Source organism: Neomonachus schauinslandi, chromosome 2, assembly GCF_002201575.2.
Source record: "Neomonachus schauinslandi chromosome 2, ASM220157v2, whole genome shotgun sequence".
Taxonomy (NCBI): Eukaryota; Metazoa; Chordata; class Mammalia; order Carnivora; family Phocidae; genus Neomonachus; species Neomonachus schauinslandi.
Window position 1 is genome coordinate 173647651 of NC_058404.1, and position 14127 is coordinate 173661777.

Here is a 14127-nt window from a genome sequence, read left to right on the forward strand (position 1 = left end):
TTTTTGTTGTCATTTTGTTTGTTTGTTTGTTTGTTTTAGGCAAAGATAAAAGGACTGCTTTTCCTGGAAGAGAAGACTTGGCAGATTTAGAGGCTTGACATCTCTCGCTCTATCAGGAACTACCTATATGACCCCATTTCAATTTTTAGGATCTCATCCTCCCTAACCAATGCCCTCATTTTAGCGGAAGATGTTTTAGATGGTTGGGAGTTCAATTTGCATTGTAATTCAGTCAGTTATAGGATGAGACTTTGGGTTTGATTTTCAGAAATCTTAGCCCTGCAACTGCAGTAGACAAGAATTTCTTTCAGGGAAGATAGGAAAGCTTCCAAATAGTTTATGTAGAGCTTGTGCTAAGAATTTGAAGCCCTGAGCTCATCCTTTTCTTCCTCTACCTTTTCCAGCACAATTAGGGGCAACCAATCAATCCCATTTACTTAGTTTGACTACAGCGTCTTCAGATAGCAAATGCATCATCATCCAGAACCTTGTTTTCCATAGGCATTTGATTAGAAGTATCCAGTGGCAATATTTTATATATCTCTGTTATACATCAAGTCCTGGACTGTCACTGCTCTCTTTGCTACTGGAAATAGAGTCATTAGTGCCTTTAAATCTGTCGACTAGAGAACCCAGAACAAATTCAGAAAAATCATCCTTCATATTCTTTTCCTCTAACCTCACCAAAATTTGTATCAGTCAAGTTTCAACCAAAGAAGCAGAACCATTAAGAGGTATATAATACTAGATTTATTGTGGGGAAATGGTTGAGGCAACTATCAAGGCTGATAAGGCAAGTCAAAAATCTGTTGGTCATGATGTCAGGACGGTTAAGCTGCAAGTCTTGGGCACATGCTGAAGTTGCAGTCCACAGGTGCAATTTCTTCTTCTTCAGGGAAACCTCCACTTTCCTTTTACAGTCTTTCAACAGATTGGATCAAACCTAGTCATGTTATCTAGAATAATCTCCCTTTCTTAGAGTCAACTGATATCAACTTGAATCACATCTGCAAAATACCTTCAGAGCAATAGCTGCATTAACATTTGATGGATAACTGGGGACTGTGGCCCATCAACTTGTGGCCAAGTTGACACATCAAAAGACATCATTTGCTTCTTTATTTTTTTTAATATAGAGCAGGTACTACTTCTGTAATTAAAAATAACAAGTATATGACTGAAATCTTTTCTATTTAAATGACACTGGATATGTTTAGACTGAAGGTTGTTTTCTTCTTTATACTTTACTTAGGCAATAGCATAATTGGATCTCTTTTCTTTCTCTCATTTACCTCCTTTCACATTTGGCCCATTCTCCCTACATTTGAACTATCAAAGACTGGTGATGAAACACACATAGCAGTTCTGAGTTAATACAGATTTCAAAGAGTTTTCTTGCCCTAAAATGATAGGTTACCCCTGAGGGAATTTTACTTTTAAGTCCTAGGAGCCCCATGATCTTCTATTATATCAAAGCTGCTAGTCATTCTTTAACATATTCTGATTTCTGAACTTTAAGTCAATAAAAAGTTCATCATGTATATTGGTTAATGGAACAGATGACACATTAACTTTAAAAATAAATGCGGTAGGCGGGGGGATGGCTGGGTGGCTCAGTCAGTTAAGCATCTGCCTTCAGCTCAGGTCATGATCCCAGGGTTCTGGTATCGAGTCCCGCATCAGGCTCCTTGCTCAGCGGGGAGCCTTCTTCTTCCTCTTCCTCTGCCTTCTCCCCCTGCTTGTGTACTTTCTCTCTCTTTCTCACCCTGACAAATAAATAAAATCTTTAAAAAATAAAAAAAAAAATTTATATCAGTTTTGCTCTATAATCTTGTTTGGTCTCTGTCATGTTCTAAATAGTTCAGCAGAAAGACTTTAAATCACTATTCCCATTCACATTGATTCGTTTTCCAGGAAATCTCCAGACTGTCTCTTTTCATTAGAAAAGGAATGACAAGCCAGTCAACCAGCAATTTTAGTGTCCTTGGCAACAAAACAGAGTGACTTTTCAATAAAAGACCCTAGAGAAAATCATCTGTGTTCTAAAAACATTTATCTCAATTAATTTTTTTTTTTGGAAAAAAAATGCCAGTCTCATAATTAAATCACACTGGACAGAAATCTGTTAAAAGTATAGTGAGAACCAAATCACATTTAAAAGAATACATAATTGTAAAATACAAGGAAGACATCCCATAGGAATTAACACAGGACCAACTTATGTACTGGTGATTTATTAAATAGGTAACTGATTTTTTTCCTTAAACATGCTAACTAGCTTTTTAGGTGATTCCTGTGCTTTTCCCTTTAACATCTTCATCAAAAACTGAGAATAAGTTCTGAGGATCGATAGTTAATAACATTAGTTATTATTAATGAATAATTAAGTTAGTAAATACTTAATCATTATTAACTAGTACTTAATATGGTATTATATACTTGAAAGCTGCTGAAAGTAGATCTTAAGAATTCTTACCACAGGGATACCTGGGTGGCTCAGTTGGTTAAGCATCTGCCTTCAGCTCGGGTCATGGTTCCAGGGTCCTGGGATCGAGCCCCGCATTGGGCTCCTTGCTCAGCGGGAAGCCTGCTTCTCCCTCTCCCACTCCCCCTGCTTGTGTTCCTTCTCTCGCTGTGTCTCTCTCTGTCAAGTAAATAAATAAAATCTTTAAAAAAAAATAATTCTCACCACAAAAGAAACAAGTTAACTATGTGAAGTATTGGGTGTGTTAATTATCTTAATCCTGGGAATCATTCCATAATATATATATATAGAGAGAGAGAGAGAGAGTCCTCACTGTATAGACTTTAAATATGTACAATTATATTTGTCAATTACTGCTCAATAAAGTTTTAAAAAACTTTAGAGAAAGTTGTCCTCTATAGAATTACTTTCTTAGAATTATTGGTTTAAAAGGGAAGTCTTTTATACACTTGACTTCAAAGCAGTTGTGGAAGGGAATTGTTTAGATGTACTTGGAGTTATTTGTTCTCTTAGTCTGAAAGACTTGGGTGGAGCTTCCTGCCCAAGAATGGCCTGAAGAGATCTGAGCTAGTGTCTGTAAGGAGGTATTGTTTTTGTCTTTCTGAAATAGAAGATTCCCAGGCTAGGTGGAGTAAACCAGTATATTTATATAATTCTTTACAGTTTACAAAGTATTTCCTTAAATTATTTTATTCATTTAAACCTCACGATAGGGGCACCTGGGTGGCTCAGTCGGTTAAGCATCTGCCTTCAGCTCAGGTCATGACCCCAGGGACCTGGGATGGAGTCCTGCGCCAGCTTTCTGCTCAGCTGAGAGTCTGCTTCTCCTTCTCTACCCTACTCGTGCTCTCTCTTGCTATCTCTCTCTTGCTCTCTCTAATAAATAAATAAAACCTTAAAAAAATAAACTTCACAATAATCCAATAAATTGGGTTTTATTACCTTTATTTTTTTAAAAAAAGAATTTGAACCTTATAAAATTGAGTCCCTTGCTCAACTTCATGCAAGATTTAGCTACATTTCTGACTCTGAATGTCATAGTTTTTTCTATTAGAATGGCATTGCCCCCCAGATGATGTGTCTTGTGCAATGCTTCTGTGTTAGTGAGCTGGGACTGCCATAACAATATACCACACACTGCATGGCTTAAACCACAGAAATTTACACAGTTCTGGAGGCTAAAAGTCCAAGATCAAGGTGCCATTACGGTTAGTTTTTGGTGCTACGTCCCCTCCTGACTTGTAAAGGGCCCACTTCTCACTGTGAGTTCACATGGCCTTGTTCTCTGAGCACTTGCAGGGAGAAAGGAGCTCTTTTTGTTTCTTCTTTTCATAAAGACACCAGTCCTTTAGGATTAGGGCCATACTCACTTGACCTGTATTACCTTCTCTATAGGCCCTATCTCCAAATACAGTAACACTGGGTGTTAGGATTTCAGTTTATGAGTTGTGGGAAGGAACCCTATTCAGTCCCTAACAGAATCCTTCCAGAGAGATAAGAATCTATGTGTTTCATATAGACTCAAAGATTTTCACAGTCTGAAGGAAATTCATTTTACAGAAAAACAGAGGTCCAAAGTAATAAACTAACCTATCAATATAAACAATTAAGTAATGGTAGATTTGAGACTGAAGCTCTGTCTTTTGATTTTCATAGCAGTGCTCTTTCCATTAAATAATCCATGTTTTATAATATTGTCATTCATATACAGTTCTATGGTATACACAAGAGAGAAGGTAGATTCAAAATCACCAGTTTGGAAGGGTCTCCCAAGGAAACCAGTAAAATTGGTCTAAGTTGTAAATTGATCTAAGCCAACATGGGCCCTCATAATTGCTGGCTTCATTTTGGTATCCTAGCATCTAAGTTTTGTAGGTTAAGAGCTAAGTACTTACTTCCAGACATGTGCCACATATCAAAGCAATCATTAGAATAAATTTTGTACACATACAAATGTTTATTAGCAAACAGGAACTAAGACAGTTTTGCAATCTGTTCCCTTAAGCTCAATAAAATCCCATCTCTCAGTCTTTTTAAATGCTTAGCATGAATGCTCCTCTGGAAGAAAATGTAACAATATGCTAGAAACAGGAGTCTGTTTATCTACTTTTAAGCAACAACCAGATTCTTTCAAAGTAGTGACTGAATACCAGGCACTTTGGGAATAAAAATTCAAGAGTCATCAGAACCATACAGACTGCTGGCTTGCTATCCATGTGATGGCCAGTTCCTCTGTAGTGTTTCTAACTAATTCACAAGTCTTGACCCCTACTCACTTTTTTTTAAGATTTTATTTATTTGAGAGAGAGAGAGAGAAAAGGAAAAAGAGAGAGAGAGAATGAGCAGTGGGGAGGGGCAGAGGGAGAGAGAGGAAAGCAAACTCGCTGCTGAGCAGGAAGCCCTACACGGGGCTTGATCCCAGGACCCAGAGACCATGACCTGAGTCAAATGCAGATGCTTAACTGACTGAGCCACCCAGGCACCCCAACCCCTACTTACTTTATTTATGAAGTCATATTTGAAACAACTGTCATGCTAGTAAATATCCTCTGGTGTTGATTAAAGATAAATAAAGCTCAAGTCCCCTGACAATATCTCCAATCTTGATAACCTCTTTCTTTATCACTCTGTTCTTAGCCCTACTAGCTTACTTACTCTTCCTTGAATATGCCAATGGCATTCAAATACATATAGTTGGTTTTGTTTCTCTGAAGAACCCTGACATCTATGTGTCCCAAGACTTAAGAAAACTGTAAAGTGATACACATATATATTATCTTACAGAGCTATGATTGCACTAGGGTTTCTTAAGGGAATCTCTTTGGGACAACCCCCAGTTATACTATGAAGTGCTAAACACAAAAGGGAAGTCCAAAGGCTAGTCACTTGGTTTAAGAAAAAGATTATAATGATGATTTTTGGTCATCAGAGGGCACCACTGGCTCAGCAACTGGTTCTTCAATGCTAAGACATTTTATTATATGATGTACATTAAAGGTTCCTTCACTTATTCAAAAAAACATTCACTGAACACATACTATGGGCCAAGCAAAGTTCTGGGTTCTGGGGGATAAAATAATTAATAAGAGAAACAAGTTTTCTACCACTGAGCTTGTTTATATTTGACTCAAAAATGATGAGTTGAAACAGCCTAAATCTGGTTAGAATTAAGACTCAAACAAATGGAAAGAAATCCCATGCTTACGGATTAGAAAATTTAATATTGTTAAAATACCCATACTGCCCAAAGCAATGTACTGATTCAATGCAATCCTTATCAAGATTCTGATGACATTTTTTACAGAAATAGAAAAAATAATTCTAAAGTTCTTATGGAAACAGAAAGGACCAGGACGGGTAAATCAGTCTTGAGAAAGAACCAATCCACAACTGTTCTTCAACTATGATATCAAGAATACGTGATGGGAAAAGAACAGTCTCCTCAAGAAATTCTGCAGGGAAAACTGAATATGCAAAAGCCAAAGAATAAAATTGGACCCCTATTGTACACCATACACAAAAATCAACTTAAAATGGATTAAAGACTTAAACATAAGACCTGAAAATTTTAAAGGCCCCAGAAGAAAACATAGGGAAATCTTCATGGAGTTGGTCTTGGCAGTGATTTCATTGATGTTGACACTAAAATCACAGGCAGCAAAAACAAAAATAAAGAAGTTGGGCTACATCAAACTAAAAAGCTTCTGCACAGCAGAGGAAACAATCAACAGGTGAAAAGACAGCCTGTGGCATGGGAGAAAAAATTCACACACAATACATCTGATAAGGGGTTGATCTCCAAAATTTATAAGGAACTCTTATAACTCAATAATAAAAAACCCTAATAATCCAATTTAAAAACAGCCTAAGAACTTGAATAGATATTTCTCCAAAGAAGACATGCAAATGGTCAACAGGAATATGCAAAGGTGCTCAATGTCACCCATCACTAGGGAACTGCAAATCAAAAATCACAATGAGAAACCACTAAGGTAGGCTGCTACCAAAAAAAGAGAGAGAGAGAAAAAGACAAGTGTTAGCAAAGATGTGGAGAAGTTTAAAATCCTTTCACACTGTGGGGAGGCAAAATGGTACAACCGCTATGGAAAATGGTATGGGGGTTCCTCAAAACTTAAAAACAGAACTACTATATGATTGATTCAGCAATCTCACTTCTGGGTATATATCCAACGCAATTGAAATCAGGATCTCCAACAGATATTAGCACTCCTGTGTTCATTGCAGTACTGTTCACGATAGGCAAGATGTAGAAACAACCGAAATGTCCATCAGTAGAATAATGGAGGAAGAAAATGTGGTAAATACGCACAATGGAATGCTATGTATGCAGCGTTAAAAAGAAGACAAGTCTGCAGTATGTGACAGCATGGGCATACCTTGAGGACATTCTGTAACAATATGGATGAACCTTGAGGACATTATGCTAAGTGAAATAAGACAGTCATAGAAACACAAATACTGCATGATTCCACATACATGAAGTATTTAAAGTAGTCAAATTCATAGAATCATAGAATCAAAAAGTGAAATATTTGTTGCCAGAGGTTTGAAGGAGGGAGAAATAGGGATCAGAGATCTACTATATAACATTAGTAGTACCAATAGTCAACAATCTCGTATTGTCCACTTAAAATTCAGTAAAAGAATAAATCTTTTGTTAAATGTTCTTACCACAATAAAATAAAACAAAGTTAATAAAATCCTGGCGGGTAGAAAGTCTACTGTGTGCCATATATGGGTTGGGTATTCAGTAGTGAACAAGACGAGGTGGTGTTATGTTCCATTAAATTTACACTACAATAGGGAACAAAAAATTAATTTTTAAATGTCCAATTATGACTAGTGATAAAATGGTAAATAAAATACAAGGTGATGTTACAGTACACAGTAAGGTAACAATTATTATTATTATTATTATTATTATTATTATTATTTTAGAGTTTAGGAAAAACTTTTGTAAAGAGGGAGAATGTAAGGATGAATAGAAGCCACTTGGGAGAAAAACCCAGGAAGACATTCTAGAGAAAAGTAACTGGAAAAAAACAAACAAACAAACAAAAAACACTTAAACATGGCATGATACAGGAATAAAGAACTGTCTAATCACAAAGATGAACTGGCATAGAAAAGTGACTGCATGAGAAGTTATACTAATTTTTCTTTCTTTCTTGTGTTCTGGAAATATCTGCTAATCTAGTACCTGATCCAGAGTAACCTCGAACTTACAACAGCCCCAGAACCAAGCTAGAGCCATAAAACTTTGTGGCAAGATTTGGCATGTTGCTTGCCAAAACATAGCAAATCTCATTGGATATAATAAGAGTGAGACCAGCTTTGGACCTGTAATGAGTTAAATAACAATACATGTGAATCATAAACAGCCAATAAAATAGAAAATACGCTAAAATTCCAGGACAAAGATGCATCATAACACTACACAATCAAAATTAGTTCCATTTTACGTAAGAATGGCAATTAGTAATCTCAGAGGCACTGGAGATTAGGGGTAAAAGCCAACAAGAAACCAAAGTATTCTCATGAATTTGAGGATATGAGCGATCAGAGATTTTAGGTATATTTGAGTTAGCTTCATGAACAAAACAATTACATTTGTTATATTTTTGCTTCTTTTTATTGGCCCAAGAGGTCACCCTCTCTCAAACATGAAAGTGTTTGTTGTAAATAAAATATATTATTAAACTTACATATTTTTCACTTGGCTTCCTAGGAAAGTGATTTGAGAAGCAGATGAAATGAAAAATTAAAGGAGGGGTGCCTGAGTGGCTCAGTCATTAAGCGTCTGCCTTCAGCTCGGGTCATGATCCCAGGGTCCTGGAATCGAGTCCCGCATGGGGCTCCCTGCTCAGTGGGGAGTCTGCTTTTCCCTCTGCCTCTGCCCCCCCACCCCCACTCCTGTGCTCTCTCTCTCTCTCTATCTCAAATAAATAAAATATTTATAAAAAAAAAGGAAAATTAAAGGAAATACAAGAAAAAAGGACGTATAAGGGCTGAATAAGAATATAAAAGAATGCCAAAACATGTAATTATTTAGTATAATTAATCATCCTCTATTGAAGAGCTGCTAAGTACTAATTGCTGGATTAGACTCTGAAAATGAAATAATGACAATATATACTTTGTAAAGTAATAATATTGGCATCTTATCTTTAGGATGCTCTGGGTTTGATTAGGGCCAGAATATAAAAACAATTGCAATGCAACATGGTAAATTCTATAATCCAGAAGGCAATCTAAAATCAAGTGTGAGAAGAGACTGAAACAGAGAATAGTAACAGAGTTTGATAACCGACATTATTATTATTTTTTAAGTATTTCTTCTCCCTCCTTTTTCTGGTGACAACCTCTCCCCCTTTTTTTCTGTGAAAAACTATTTTGTGGGGTTCTGTGGAGCCATAGCAAATATTCTGTGACCCAGGTCTGTCTCTGTGGAGCTTTGACCACAGTAGTTAGTTCTAAAGATTATGTGATCCAAACCAAACAAATATGCCTTTTGTGGACTTTTCTTGAAGGACTCTTTGGAGAGATTATCCTCCCACTGAGGTTAGTAAGTTTGAAAGATATGAATGCAGGGCTTCTCGTAGCCAGTTTGCAAACCACCAGAACAGAAGAGATAACAAAAGACACAGAATCTGAAGGAGACTCAGGATCTAGCCATCCCTCCCACTAGCAAGTAAAGGTAATTCTGACTTATACAGAGGTTATAACAAATATTACAGTCAATTGGTATATACATGAAAAAAAGAAAAAGAAAAGCCATCTTAAATTATAATCTTGAATATTTTATCAAGGACTAATAAGGTCATAATTTCTCCATTCAAAGGCAAACATGTCTAACAATTTTTTTTTTTTGCCTTGTTGGTTAAGTAGATCTAAAATAGTTTAGAAACATGGATGAGAAAAAGCAAGTTGATGAGATTTTAGGACATCTGAAATGATTCAAACAACATAATGGCTTGTGTTGGATTCTGAGATCATGAATCGGGCATGAAGACAAAAATACACACAGGAAATGAGGTGGATTAGTGAGTAAGGAGAGAGAATCTAATTTAAAACTCATTGTAAAAATTTGCCTATTAACAATTTAAGACACTACACATTCACTTATAAGTGTATCTTAATAGACTACAAAATGAAAGAGAATTTATGAAGTGTTTAGCTCACAGCATAAAGCTACTGGAGCTGACAAGTTCATTTTTAATATTTGATTTGAAAATCTTGGGCACAGCAGTAGCAAGTTAAGATACAAATTAAATTCTTCGGGAAACAGGAGAGATGCACATTTTAATTGAATTTCCCATGAATAAAAGGTTATCAAGTCCCTACTGGAGGGAAAGCATCACTGTTTTACAGCCTGAATTTTACTTTGGATGGTTTGGGAGGAAGTCTTAATGTTCTCCTCTTTTTTTCTTATTTTGTTCTCCAGTTTGCATTAAGAACCCCCTGCTGTCTCAGGGTATTGAAGGAAGGATGAGCAGGACATAAGTTTTACTTTAAAAGCAGTCAGTTAGTGACAAAGGAGGCTAAGTAAATGAGTTCCCTGTGATAGGATCAGAAGTGAATGCCTCCAGAAAGGCAGTGGTCTCAAGGACACCTGCCCAGGTACACTAGGCTTGGGTTTGCAAGTAAAATGCAATCTGCAAGTATTTTTTTTCTGAGAGATCTCAGGGAGCCTAAACTGAAATTTAAATCCCTTGTTTCTCGATCAGCCAAGGGTAACTACCCTTTTCCCTGACATATGTAGCTCTCCATAACTTCATATTCAACTCCTAAGACAAATAAAAAAGGTAAAAAAATTGCTGTTACCAGCTGTATTAATGTTGTGATGAATTACCATAGTCTCTCCATGAGACACTTAAAGGCTCATGTGTGGTAGGCTCTCCTTTGATTTCTGATGCTGTGTCCATAACACAGTAAACGTACAGATGCATAAATTTGTGAAGAAAAGAACAGTAGAAGGAAAAAATGGCAGCAGGGATTAAATTTTGAAAGGGAACAGATTGCCATGCTTCTTTATTGAGGACAGTGATGAGATTGCAGAGTTCATGTCCCAAAGCAATGTCAACAGAGAAGCCCACACGATGGGAGGTGAGAGTGTGTGGCTTGGGTCCAGGGCCCAGGGCTGTCATGTTGCATCTGTGTGCAGTCAGTCCAGGTCTATGCAGAGCTGGTAACTACAGTGGCGTGGGGACAAGTAACAGGTGAGGATAGAGACTCTGAAGCAGAGCAAAAAGAGATGCCTGATACATAGTGACTGATGGAAAATTTAGATACAACTTTATAGACAACTAGTGCAGAGAAATATGCCATGCATTTTGTGTATTAACTCCAGTTGTTTTTTCCTGTTTTTTGTTTATTTGCTTGTTTTGAGAGGGAGAGGGGGAGAGAGAGAGAGGGAGAGAGGCGGGGGGAGGGGCAGAGGGAGAAGGAGAATCTTAAGCAGATTCCACACACAGAGTAGAGCCTGATGCAGGGCTCAATCTCACGACCCTGAGATCATAACCTGAGCTGAAGTCAAGAGTGGGATGCTTCACTGACTGATCCACCCAGATGCCCCTAACTCCGTTTGTTTTTAATTTATTTTTTTGTACCTTCCCACAAACTTAATGTTTTGTTTGTCCTTGAAGCAAGCAGTCATCTGCAATTAAAACTAGATTTACGGGCACCTGGGTAGCTCAGTCAGTTAAGTGTCTTCCTTCGGCTCAGGTCACTATCCCAGGATCCTGTGATTAAGTCCCGCTTTGGGCTCCTTGCTCAGCGGGGAGCCTGCTTCTCCCTCTCCTGCTGCCCCTCCCCCTCTCTCTCTCTCCTGCTCTCTCTCTCAAATAAATAAATAAAAATTCTTAAAAAAAAAAACTAGATTTATAACACGAAAAAGGAAAGGAAAGAAACACACTATTGATAAATACTACACTACACACAGTATATAAAGGCCAGGCAAAATTCAGTGTTGTATATGATGACCAAAGAAAAAATTTACATTTTGATATATTTGAGATATTTGGAATTCTCCCAGTATAAACCTCTGGCATCAGGAGCTTTCTTCCCCTCTTATAATCAAACATTTAATATACTGAAAATACCTTTCAGCTTTTACTTTTATATCTCTGTTTTTGAAACTCAATAATCATTTTACTACTTGTGAAATATTTATTGAAGTTTTTATTACATGTATGTAAGGATATGTAGAGTATGTGTACACATGTATATGGAACTTATGAATACAAATAACATATATATAGGGAAGGAGATTACATAAACTTTATTACTACTCTGATGAAAACATGAAGTTGATGTTTGTATCATTTATTCTAATTGGTCTAATGCATATCTTAACATATTACATTAAACAGAAAGCTAGTTGCACTTCAATAATGGAACTGTCCTCATTAACAATGATCCAGAGAAGAAATTACATTTCATCAATTAGTTCTGCAGCTACTCCTAGGAAATGTAAGCTATTACTGTGTGGGATTTTTGCATATTTAAATATTTATGATTGGTTTATAAATATTTATACTGCAATAATTCTGTGGATTAAAAGTAAATGAAAGCCTGCTATAAATGTATACTAAGATTGGACAATTAAGTGAATGGATGGTGGGTGGTAGGTGCCAAGTTTCTCACTGTTGTCTTAGGAGATTACAGATAAGCAAGGGGAAAGGGCAAGCATGATCCATGTAGTAATGAAGACATTAGAATGAACTCATTTAGCTGAATATAGATTCAAATGGTTACATAATGGAAATATATATAGGGTGTGTGTGTGTGTGTGTGTGTGTGTGTAGGAAAGTATATACACATGTAGCTCTTTTCTTCCTCAACTGAAAGAACCTAGAAGCCACTCACTAGCAATGAGCGCAACTAGTGCCCTATCTTGGTTGCTAAAAGCATTCTCAATGAAAGGACCCAGAGCTCCTGGAGTTCTTGGAGAATGGATGATAATAACAAGGTGAGTCTGGAGCATTTTGTGGTGTCAGAAAGTAAGGAGATGCTAATTATTTTTAAATAAAAATAAACACTATTGATAGGGGTATATTAAAGGGACATAGGAACCAAATGAAAGGGTTCCAAATGGCCAAACTGTAATATTAAATGATAACCATAAGTACAAAGTAGTTACCAATGAGTCCATACTAATTTAAATAAATAAGACTATAATTCCATCCTTTAAGTATGTATTGCACATAGCAACTGTTATGGGTTGAATTGTGTCTCCCAAAACTTCCTGTGGTAAAGTCCTAGCTCCCAGTACCTCAGAATTTGACTTTGGGAGTAGGGTCATTGCAGATGTAATTAAGATGAAGCCCTAGTGGAGTAGGGTGGGCTTCTAATCCAGTATGACTAGTGTTCTTACAAAATTGGGAAATTTGGACTCAGATACATTGTGCGCAGTGAGAACGCCAAGTGAACATGAAGGCAGAGATCCGGGCAATATGTGTATGAAGAACTCCAAAGATAACGGCAAACCACCAGAAGCTAGAAAAAAGGCACGGAACAAATTCTCCCTCATCATCCTCAAAGGGAAACACCCTGCCAACACCTTAACTCTTAGACTTTCTTGCCTCCAGAATTTGGGGACAATAAATTCTGAAGTTTACGCCACCCAGCTAGTGTCACGTGGTTACAGCAGCCCTAGCAAACTACTAATGGTTTCCTTTCAAACAGTAAGAGTGTGAAAAGAGAAAAAAAGAGTAACTTTACAGTGGAGAAACCTGACAAACACTGTCTCAGCCAGGTGACCAGGGTTAACATCAGCAGTGATGAGGCCCACTGATAATATTTACCCTCAATATGACATGACAAAGAGGACACTTATCCTCTGTCGTCTTCCTCACAAAAACCGTTAAGTACAATCTAGTCATAAGAAAAATACCAGACAGGTATGCCTGGGTGGCTCAGTCGGTTAAGCGTCTGCCTTCGGCTCAGGTCATGATCCCAGGGTCCTGGGATCAAGCCCCACATCGGGATCTGTGCTCGGCAAGGAGTCTGCTTCTCCCTCTGCTTGCTGCTCCCCCTGCTTGTGCTCGCTCTCTCTCTCTGACAAATAAAGAAATAAAATCTTTTTTAAAATAAAAGAAAAAAAAAAGAAAAATACCAGACAAATCCCAATTAAGGGACAGTTTACAAAATACCGAACCAGTATTCCCCCAAGGAATGTCAAGGTCATCAAAATTACGGAAAGTCTGAGGGACTGTCAAAGCCAAGAGGAGCCCTTATAAGGAGACATCATGACTAAATGTAATGTGTTATTCTGGATGGGACCCAAGAACAGAAAAAGGACATTAGGTTGAAAGTAAGGAAATTTAAATAACTTACACACTTTAGATAATAATATGCCAATATTAATTATAAAAAGTGTATCATATAAGATGTTAATAATAGGGAAAAACTGGGCTGGGCTATATAAGAAATCTCTGTATTCTCAACTTATATATGAATCTAAAACTGTTCAAAAATGAAAAGTGTATTTAAGAAATAAATGAAAAAAAATGGATCAGCCACACGTTTATTAATGTATTTAAAATGCATAAAGCAAAGTACTGTGAAATGCAGGTATATTTTACATGAAATTCAGTTTGCAATAATTCCCAACATGCTCG